Genomic DNA, 9983 nt, shown 5'->3' on the forward strand with positions numbered 1-9983 from the left:
TCACCTTCCTTCAAGTGAAAAAGCCCTATAAAACCCACAGCCTAAAATCTCAGGTTGGCTGTACTCCTCTCTTGAGAGTCAATCCTGACAGCTTATGCTTTCCGGAAGAAGAGCTTTCATCTTTGCCTCACTAAGGTTTGCATGGTCTTTGTCACTCCCAAACCTTGTTTGCCCTCTTGGGTACACAGACCTCTTTTTCTCTGACCAAATTGCCAAGCTGCCACTGACCCTCTGAAGGCTTCAGACCATCTCTGCCTGATACCGGCTTTAACTTCCACCAAAATTCAGCCTCACTCTTCTTCCCCTCTTCATCTCCTTCCTCCTTCTCAGTAAGTGTCCCTCTCAGATCAGCCTGCCCTTGGGTTTAATCCCTCCTTGCGAAAGGCATGCCAGCACACCAGGCTACAACTCCTCGCTCACATTAGGGCCCAATCCCAGGTCTGGAGAAAGGCGCACTCTCGACACCTCGGATCTCTCGCTATCTGGTCCACTGTACCCTAAGGGGCGCCTTTTGGTTCTATTGCACAATCTCGGAACACTCTCTACTTCCCTCCTCTCTCTCCTGAGATCTCATCTTTCACTGCCAAATGCTTAGACATGTACATCAGGAACACAGATACTTCCTCATAGAGATACAGCTGTAGAACAATGAAGTTTGGGGAACAAAAGGTGGGGAAGGAAATATTTATGTATGTATAAGGATATGTATGTATAAAGGATGAGTACTATCATAGTCAGTGGATGAAATAAATGTCAGTGACAGGAAAGGATTAACTGGAAGGGAGTAAAGCTGTGAGATTTCTTAACTTACAGGAATAGATATCTGAGCTGGTCACAGAGAGATGTCAGATCACATGCAGAAAAATAATATGATTGGCCATTACAGGGCTAATATAGCCCAACATATTATTGGATCTGGACTGATAACATTTACTTCTCCATAATCATTGTATTCAATTCTTGAAGTTTTAGTCACACAGGTGTTGCTTTTAGGACTCTCAGCTTTTGGTTCTCTATTTGCCAATGTTCACTTTCCAGTTTATGTCCACAGTAGGCTGTTATCTCACATGGATCTTATGAACAGGCAAGGAGGCAGCTCATCAAGACAGTGATACTTATCAGAGCCATTAGGAAACAAACTCCTAGGTCATGTTAAATCCGTTAGCCATTACGATCTGGTTATTATATATGTATCAATTTTCTTGCATGTGACATGATATTTACAGGTAACACAAATATTGGATTTAATGTTGAAAAATATTTATAATATATGTGATATGTAAGGGAGAAGGAAATGTTAACTTGTATGGAAATTTAATTGGAATACTTGGAAATATAAAGATTTGCTTTAAGTAAGGTAGGGAGTATAAGAGATTAGTATTGAAAAAATATTTGAAATATCTTAAGCTATTTTAAATTTAAACATAATAGGAACTATGAAGTTAACAAATTTGAAGTTTAGGTTTAAAGAGTTTTTTATAAGTCTTTAATAAAGAAGCCTCATACTCTTTATTTTCTTGGTCCGAAGGTCAAAAGTTCTTAGCTTTACAAGAACTAGTAAACTATCAGCACTCAGGAGGCAGAGGTAGGAGGATCACCATGAGTTCAAGGCCACCCTGAGACTACAGAGTTAATTCCAGGTCAGCCTGGACCAGAGTGAGACTACCTCGAAAAACCAAAAATAAATAAATAAATAAATAACTAGTAAAGTATGTTAGACTGAAAAAGCTAAACATTTGATTAGTCTTGATAATTCTCTGTGATCTGTTGATTATTTTATAAACATAATGAAATTATGTTTATATAATTATATTGATTATGTAATAAAGTGAAATGCTTTTATATAATGAGGCCCAGTTTTATCTATCAGAATAACCTTATAGCAAACAAATAAAGAGTAGAATACTTAAGATACCTATTTTTGTAAACAGGCACCCTATGCAACAAAATGAAGGCTTTATCAGATAGAAAACATATGAGCTTAATATTTGGATATGATTTAGTTATCTCAGTCAGAAGTTAAATAACTTTACAACCCTTTTAATGTTATCAGGGGCAAAGCATGGGCCTGCATGTTAATGACCTCCAAGCCTAATGGCTGTGTATAAAAGAAAAAAAAAAAAAGAAAGATAAGCTGGGTGTGATGGTGCATGCTTTCAGTCCCAGCACTTGGGAGGCAGAGGTAGGAGGATTGCTGTGAGTTCGAGGCAGTAAATTCAAGGTCAGCCTGGGCTAGAGAGAGACCCTACCTCAAAAAAAAAAAAAAAGATAGGAGAAAGACCCCATGTTTTAGAAAGTTGGGTGACAATTTTTTTTTAACACTGCAGTAGAAGAACATTTTTATCCAGTAGAACTCTGATTAGAAAACTACAATGCGACATTCTCATTTCAGCCAAACAGGAGATGATATGGAGACACTAGTGGATTTGCGATTATGTACAAAGATAAAGGCTTTAAAGCGACACTGGGGATAGTTATGCAAATCAATAGGGTTTTATGCTTGGTTTGGATATGGCAGAGAAATGCAACTGAGTAACACAGGAGGTGGTTTGGTAGTTTTGAAGACAAAGGTTTTTGCTGGCTGCCCTACTGCCATCGTCGTGACTGCTGACCAGTGGAGAAGAGTTCTGCGATTTCTTTTAGAGTTGCATATGGAGAGGAACCTGACTGGAAAAGGAGGCCATTACAGGTGACTCCACACAATACTTGGGTTAACACAACCTGTCTAATGGGGTTGATAGATACAGGAGGGTAAGCCTATAGTCATGAAGATACTCTGGTCTAGAACCAGTAACATCATTCTTGTTGCTTAAAAGTTTGTGTGGGGGCTGGAGAGATTGCTTAACCATTAAGGTGCCTGCCTGCAAAGCCAAAGGATCCTGGTTTGATTCTCCAGGACCCACATAGGTCAGATGCACAGGGGGCACATGGGTCTGGAGTTGGTTTGCAGTGGCTGGAGGCCCTGGTGCGCCCATTCTCTCACTCTCTCTCACTTTCTCTCCGTCAAATAAATAAATAAAAATGTTTTGTAAAAAAGTTTCTGTGGAAGGTCTTGCTAATAGCCCACTGGCCTTGGAATTGCAATTCTACTGCCTCCGCCTCATACACTGCTGGGATTATAGAAGTGGCCACCACAAATGTCTTGCTAGTTTATATTTATGCTCTAGAATTTGTATTCATGTTACACACTTATTCCATGAGCTAAACTTAAGGCTAGGCATTTACTACTAAACATATTCACTACTTTGAGGTATAATTTAAGCCTTTATTTTTAAATGTGTAATTCAAAAAAATTAGCATATTGCAGAAAATGGGGAACTGAAATTTTGCGGGATGGTATGCACAGTCCCACAGTGGAAACACTGTTTAAATGTCGAAGCTCAGCCGTGTGAATCCTCTTTTGTCTTCTCTTACATGGGAATGACATATCATGTTGGCAGAATGAGTGAAATTACCCAAACAATTCGACACGTAGAAATTGAGGGGTTTTATTTACTTGCACATGTGTGTGCATGTGTGCACCTGGGCCTCTTGCCACTGCCACCAATGCCTGTCTGGCTTTGCCTGAGTGTCTGGGAATTGAACCAAGGCTGGCAGGCTTTGTAAATGAGTGCCTTTCCCCAATGAGCAATCTCCCAGGCTAGGTTTTTTTTTTTTTTTTTTTAAGATAAACTGGACATGTAAATGATATTTTATCTGATTTTATAAGTGGTCTTGGGTCAGTCATTAACTAGACTCACTCCATTAAGAAACTGTAACACTTCCAATTTATAAATACTGGTTGGTTCGTGGGGAAAATACAAGAGTTTTAATATCTTAATTGGGAACTTGAGATTAGGTAAGACTGTTTTCTTCCCATTTTCTCTTTGAAATAATCACTAAATCTAGAAAATAAATATCTAAAAGCCTACTGATTTGAAATGCAAAAATTGCTTTCCCAGAAGTGTGTTAGACAGTTGCCATTTTCTCATTTAGTACAGCTACTCCAGCACACAGCATTAAAAAGGATGCATTCAGGCAATTCTGACCTTTTAAATCTTTCTGTTCTAAAGCCAATAGGTTGGCTTTCTCGTTAATTTCCAACCTATATAGTAGAAATCACCAAAACTCCTTATTACGTAGGTTCTCACAAATTATTTCTGATTTACTGGGTTAGAATTGAGGGATGTTTTCCAGAAACACCTTTATTTTTAATTTCTTAGGTTACTCTGATGACTACTGGGTCTAGTTGATTACTATGCCTACTTCTGCTGAATGGCAGGTTCGAATGTGAGAGTATGTTACTATTTCCCGGCTTTCCAGCCATTACTCTTGCATTTTTTATGCACCTGTGGGTATGTGCATGCTCGTGTGCAAGTTCAAGTAGTGCACATGGAGAGGCCGGATGGCAACCTGATGGGTTACCCTCAGGGTTGCCACACAACATTTTTTTTCCTCAACTTTAATCAACATTTTCCATGATTATAAAAAATATCCCATGGTAATACCCTCCCTTCCCCCACTTTCCCCTTTGAAACTCCATTCTCAATCATATCCCCTCCCCATCTCAATCAGCCTCTCTTTTATTTTGATGTCATCATCTTTTCCTCCTCTTATGATGGTCTTGTGTAGGAAGTGTCAGGCACTATGAGGTCATGGATATCCAGGCCATTTTGTGTCTGGAGGAGCATGTTGAAAGGAGTCCTACCCTTCCTTTGGCTCTTACATTCTTTCCACCACCTCATCTACATTAGACCCTGAGCCTTGGAAGATGTGATCGGGATTTTACTCAGGATGCCAGTCACCTCTTTCCAGCACTATGACACTTTATAAGTCGTTCCAAGGTCACTGCCATCTGCAAAGAGAAGATTCTCTACCAAAAGGTTGAGTAGCATTAGTATTAGGGTATGAATATTAAGAGAAGTGCGTACTGGGCAGTTTGATGAGCATAGTATATACATTTATCCATACATCAGCAGATATTACACCCCTAGGTCTCATGACTACCCCTGTTTTAAGTTTTCTCTATAGGGATGTATTCCCTCCCATGGAGCGGGACTCCAGTCCAATTGTAGGACAGTTGGTTTCCACCAACTGTTAGACATGTTGGACATGCCACTATTGCACCTATTGGCTCATTTGGCCTGGCTGGCCAATTATAAGACTTGCAGTGTCCACTGTTGAGTATCTTCACTGGTCGTACCTCTTTCTCCTATTGAACTGCATGTCAAATGGCTTCTTCAAGCTTTCTGTCAGCTGGTCTACATGGAGGAGGTTATCAGCTCAATTCCAGCAAGATTTCTCAGTGGCTTTGCAGCCCAAGTATGTGGAGTCTTCAACAATAGGGTCTTACCATGTACTCCTGGTAGGAAACCAAGGGCCTTGGCAATGGCCTATAATGTTTTGGGGGACATCAGGCACCTCCCTGGCGAACAACTACCTGGAAGGTATCCCATCCCTGGCACTGAAAATTATCTAGCCACGATCTACAGCTCCTGAGTGTTCCATTGTCCAAAACTGGAGAATTCCATATGATTTATTTATATCCTCTGAGATTTTTATTAGCCCTCCCACCACCTTTCCTTTACTAAATCTCTTCCCCTGACCTCACTTTGGGGCTTTTCACCCCCATAAATCTATTCTTCTACTTCCATATATACAATACCAACCTATTAAGTACTCTCCTCCCTTCTTTTCTCTTCCCTTTATATCTCTTTTTTAGCTTACTGGCCTCTACTACTGAAATTTTTCCTTCTCACACAGAAGCCCAATCATCTGTAGCTAGGATCCACATATGAGAGAGAACATACAGCTTTTGGCTTTCTGGGCCTGGGTTACCTCACTTAATATAAACCTTTCCAGATCCATCCATTTTCCTGCAAATTTCATAACTTCATTTTTCTTTACCACTGAGTAGAACTCCAGTGTATAAATGTGGCACATCTTCATGATCCACTCATCAGTTGAGGGACATCTAGGCTGGTTCCATTTCCCAGCTATTATGAACTGAGAGGCAATAAACGTGGTTGAGCATGTACTACTAAGGAAATAGGATGAGTTCTTAGGAAAATGCCTAGGAATGCTATAGCTGGGTCATATGGTAGATCAACTTTTAGCTGTCTTAGGAACCTCCACACTGATTTCCACAATGGCTAGACCAAATTGCATTCCCAACAACAGTGTAGAGGGGTTCCTCTTTTTCCACATCCCCACCAGCATTTATGATCATTTGTTTTCATGAGGGTAGCCAATTTGACAGGAGTGAGATGGAATCTCAATGACTTTTAACCTGCATTTCCCTGATGACTAGGGATGTAGAACTTTTTTTTAGATACTTATACACCATCTGTATTTCTTCTTTTTGAGAACTCTATTTAGCTCCATCGCCCATGTTTTAATTGGCTTGTTTGATTTCTTATTATTTAACTTTTTGAGGTCTTTTGATATCCTAGCATTAATCCTCTATCAGATATATAGCTGACAAAGATATTTTCCCATTCTGTAGGTTGCCTCTTTGTTTTATTCACAGTGTCTTTTGCAGTCCAAAATCTTTGTAATTTCATGAGGTCCCAGTGGTTAATCTGTGGTTTTATTGCCTGAGCAATTGGGATTATATTCAGAAAGTCTTTGACAAGACCAATATGTCGAAGGGTTTCCCCTACTTTTTCCTCTAGCAGTTTTAGAGTTTCAGGTTTGATGTGAAGGTCTTTAATCCATTTGGACTTAATTCTTGTGCATGGAGAGAGAGAGAGAAGAATCTATTTTCATCCTTCTATAGATACATGTCCAGTTTTCCCAGCACCATTTGCTAAAGAGGCTGACTTTTCTTCAATGAGTATTTTTGGCATTTTTCATCGAATATGTGTACCAGCTGGTAACCGCACCCCCCCTCGCCCCGCTTTGGTAATTTGTGATAGATATCTAGAAATTTCCTAAACCATTAATGTAGCTTACAGATGCCATGTGTGTTACTTTTTCTTATAAGTAAACTGAGGCCCTGTAACACTCAAACATGTCAAGGTACAACTTGCTCCTAGAGCTTCATCCATTAATTCAGTGAGTATTTAGTGGGAACCTGCTTTCCCCTTGGCTCCAGAGCGCACTACTGAAAGTGCACCTGCTCACGCTCCGGCTCTGGGTCATGAGCCTTCAATTCACCCTGCAAGTCACGCAGAGACCACGGTTTTCTCTGTACCGGCAAAGCTTTCTTTGGACTTTCATCAGGGGTATTTCTGAAGTGTTCACATTTATCTAATGTCGCCTCCTCTCTTTGTCTGTCATTTGGTACTTAAATCTATGTCATGTATTTTGTCTTCATTTTCAGTTTTCTACAACCTATTCTTTTAGTTTTGTCCAGCCTGTGGACTTTCCTGCAACTCAGTGCTGTTCCTTGTCACTGCTTCCCTTTGCTTTTCTTGACCCAGTCTGGTCATTTGGGCTTTCCCATCCTCCCTCCTCAGGCTTCTTATCCACCAGGTGACTAGTAGTGACACAGCCTTAAAGGCCAGGTATCCAGTGAGTTCTGCTCATCAGCACTTCCAGTCAGTGCTGCTTTGCTCAAAGACACGCGTACACTTCAGATCTCCTCTGCAACAACGTTCTTACTGAACGCTGTTCAAAACTATCCACAAAAAATGGTTCCTTGAGGATTTCTGTCATGTAAGTGGGTATTAAAAGAATACATAACACAACAAAAGATGTTTCTACTCTTGTCAATTAAATTATAAATACTGAGTTTTGCAAGATCTCAGTTAAAATATTTGGTTAAGACATCAATTTATAGATACAACGGATACATCTAAAAATTCACATTTTGGCTTCATGATGAGAAATTAAAATTTATAGAATATATTAAGGTTGAAACTTAAAAAAAAAAAGACCCTAAACAAAGTTGGAGAGATGACTTAGCGGTTAAGCGCTTGCCTGTGAAGCCTAAGGACCCCGGTTCAAGGCTGGATTCCCCAGGACCCACGTTAGCCAGATGCACAAGAGGGTGCATGTGTCTGGAGTTCGTTTGCAGTGGCTGGAGGCCCTGGCATTGCCCATTCTTTCTTTACCTGTCTATCTGCCTCTCTCTTGCTCTGTCTGTTGCTCTCAAATAAATAAAAACAAATAAATAATTTTTTAAAACCCTAAACAATAAAAAACTAAGACTTTTCACTGAAATGTCTATTAACTTCATCAGACTATATAGTAATCAAACTACGAGTTTGCAAGTAAGATAATATCAAGTCAATTGTCATAATCCATTTACATTTCAACTCAAATACAAGTATGATGTAAGAGTAAGTAAACTTTAACTTTCCAAACGTTCTGGCTAAGAATTATCAGTCAAGTCAGATAATTCATTTACTACAAGTGAACTCTCAATTGTTCTGAGGTAGCAGTCAATGGTACCACCTTCTCTGGAGGTCATGCCCTCCACCCATGAGGCTTCCCATTTCATATGAAAACTACGAACAACAAGGGACAGAAGAGCCACCATTCATTGGTTCTTTGATTCTTGGCATTTTCATAGAATCTTAAGTACCTGATTTCAATTTTACAGCAACAACAAACATCAATATTTATTCTGGTTGGTAACTGTGCTCCAAGTTGCATGTATTAATGACTTCCATCACCATCTCTAGGAATAATTCGTAGTTCTGAACCATGCTTTAGAAAAACATTCCCAGCAGCCTGAGCAGGATTTATTCCTAGTCCATCATTGGTAATAATTGCACTTGTGGCTGCAGGAACTTTCAGTCCTTCTGCTGCAAACTTTAAGACTGCTGTAAAAGGTGTACTTTCAGGAACACTGAGTGGAATCTATTCCCAGAGGAGCTCGTAGTGGGCCCACCTTCCCTCCAGGCCCGGGTGGCCCTCAGGGGTCAGCATGCACAGGGCATCTCCCTGCAGGCTTCGGGACAAGGGGACAAGCTCAGGGCCTACAGCCGTGCGATGAAGGCAGACGAGGAAGGAGAGCAGCGGAGGGCAGACCGGGGACCCCGCGCACCCCAGCCTGGGCCCAAGCCCGCCACAACCACTGTACTCACACTTTGTAGGGCAGCGGCGGGTCCCAGGTGAGTGTGATCTTAAAGGACTCCTGCGACATGATGGAGCCGCATGGACGCCCCGCCGCCCAGGGCTTGAGCCAGTGGAGTAGGTGACGATTTTGAGTCTTACTTTTTCAAGCTGAAGTGGGATGGTGGAAAACAACTGGATGACAGCCTCTGCTCACAATATACATATATATATATATATATATATATATATATATATATATATATATATATATATATGACACTATAAATAAATTTACTGCCTTATTATAGAGAATTAAGTTTGAATTTATAAACAAATAAGGTGAGAGAAATACAGAGAAACAGTTTTTTAGAAGGTAGGCAATCTTATTTTTTAATAGACAGAACATATTATCAGTTTTGAAAATGCTATTTTTATTAACAAATCTCAACCAATTAGTTTAATTTAGAAATTGTCAGGAAAAGATAAGAAAGACCACATAAAGTTTTGGCATTTGTATTTGATAACATCTTTGATTAGTTTAGATAACTGTGTGGGTACCAGCAATTACCCAGGGAAGGGTGGAAACGGGGTGTATAGTTTGAAATCATTTACTTTAGATAAAGACCATTGTTTGAGCATGGGGCTCTACCCTGAGGAAGAGAATATGTCTTACAAGTTAATTTACCTATGAGCAGTGAACTTGAGATATCACAGATGAGAGAGGAGGAGGGATGGGAGAAAGGAGGAGGGAGCGGTACAGGAAGAGAAAGAGGAGTGGGTGACGTGGAGAAAGAGCATATGGAAAGGGAAAGGAGAAAGGATGGAGAAGGACAAAAAAGAGAAAGTAGGCTCAAAGAAAGGAGAAGAGAAAAGAAGGGAAGGAGGAAAGAATGCATGGAAACCCCCATTGTCCCCAGGGCTTTGAAGTCACTCAGCTGCAGTGTGGATTGTTTTCCAAGTCTTGATGGTATTCATCCTGCTCCACAGGCTACAGGACA

At 40.3% G+C, this 9983-nt stretch overlaps 1 long non-coding RNA gene across 1 annotated transcript; it reads right to left on the minus strand.

The window, feature by feature from the left end:
• Positions 1-8471: 8471 nt before the first annotated feature.
• On the minus strand, positions 8472-9173 carry LOC123454025. Its single transcript, XR_006633149.1, has 2 exons — positions 9015-9173; positions 8472-8878 (listed from the first exon to the last, which is right to left on the minus strand). It is a non-coding gene; the product is annotated as an uncharacterized LOC123454025 (long non-coding RNA).
• Positions 9174-9983: the final 810 nt, after the last annotated feature.

Source organism: Jaculus jaculus, chromosome 13, assembly GCF_020740685.1.
Source record: "Jaculus jaculus isolate mJacJac1 chromosome 13, mJacJac1.mat.Y.cur, whole genome shotgun sequence".
Taxonomy (NCBI): Eukaryota; Metazoa; Chordata; class Mammalia; order Rodentia; family Dipodidae; genus Jaculus; species Jaculus jaculus.